Source organism: Galeopterus variegatus, unplaced genomic scaffold, assembly GCF_000696425.1.
Source record: "Galeopterus variegatus unplaced genomic scaffold, G_variegatus-3.0.2 Scaffold1390, whole genome shotgun sequence".
NCBI classification, from domain to species: Eukaryota; Metazoa; Chordata; class Mammalia; order Dermoptera; family Cynocephalidae; genus Galeopterus; species Galeopterus variegatus.
Genome location: NW_007727501.1, coordinates 353,993 through 355,547, shown reverse-complemented (window position 1 = coordinate 355,547; position 1,555 = coordinate 353,993).

Here is a 1,555-nt window from a genome sequence, read left to right as displayed (position 1 = left end):
CAACTAGAATTAATACCAACAATCACAACTCACAGCCTTTATTGGAGAAGATCTGACTTCAGTCAGAGCTCCTGGGTTCGAATCCTGAGCCAATGAATAAATACACATGGAAGGAAAAAATGAATGAATGAATGGTGAACAAATGTGCCTTTCACTCCCATCCCGTAAGTCTTTATCATGCTTTTCCTGGATGCCCAGCCTTGTCCTGAACAAAGCCAGGGCCCCAGAGAGGCCTCAGCAAGGTCTGGCCCCCAGCAAGTCCCCAGCTTGGAGGGGGAGGTAGAGCACACGTCTATGACAAAGGCACCCGCACTTCCATTTCTACTCAGAGCAACAACAGAGGACATCACAAGCAGCCAGGACACAGGGAAGGGAGCCAAGGGGGAGGGACCAGAATAGAGGAAGGACCCCAGGGCCAAAAAGAGAGAGAGGAAGTGAAGTGCAAGAACGTTAGACAACACGTGACCAGCGGGTGTTACACACTGGCCAGAGAGGAAGTTGGGCTGAACAACCCAGATAATGAACAGCAGTGGGAGGCTGATTCAGCTTCCCAGAACTTTCCCATTTCTGTCCTGATTTGCTTTGTGTACTTCCGGAGACAGGGGCTCACTCCTGAAGGAGATAGCTCAGTCCTTCCTAGGCATTGGTGACTGTCCCAAATTCGATGCAATATGATTTTTCAAGTGGTGGCCACCATAGGTAAAACTGCTGAATGAGATTGTGTAGGGAAGGAGGAGATCCCATGTAAGCTACACAGGCGGTCCCTGCCATGGGCTGGATCTGGACTCAGATCCTCTGGGTTTCAAATCTGCTCTACCTCTTACAGGCTTGGTGACTTCATCCCTCCAAACCTCAGTTTCCTCTGAAACGACCATAATAACAGCATCAACCTTGTAGCTTTGCGCGTGTATTCAATGAGAGAATGGAGCCAAGTGCCTGGCACACAGTAGGTGCAGATAAGTGTGTTGTCCTGCTCCAGACCTGGAGTACTCTGGATGTGTCCTAAATACACAGGTACTGTCCTGCCTCTAAAATTCTGCATGTGCTTTAACTCCTGCCTCACCTGCTCTTGCCCCACCACCATACCTGGAAAACTCCTACACATCCCTCAAAGCACTACCTACAAGATGCAGTAGATTCTTTTCTCTGTCCAAGCCCTGACCTAGGGAGCAGGGAGCATCCATCTGCACCTGGCTCTGACTGAGTCCACTGTGATGTGATGGGAGCTACCCGAGGGCAGGGATTCTGACGGACACGTGGCAGGCGTGCGGCCAAAGCTCGTTAAGTGAATGAATGAATGAGACCTAGGGGTCCACCAACCGCTCCCATGCTCCCATCCGCAGCTCTCCACGACTTCTAAGGGCCTGGAGGGGGCGAATGAAGGGGCGGGGGAGGAGTTTCAGGGCGTGGTCTTCGGCCCTTCCGGGGCGGCTCCTTTAGGGGGAGTGGCAGCAGGGGAGAGGCCAGGGGGCGGGGCCTTCGGGCGCGCGGTCGGAGCGTCGGGGCGGGGTCAGCGGGCGCGCGCTCGGAGCGTCGGGGCGGGACCAGGGGCGGG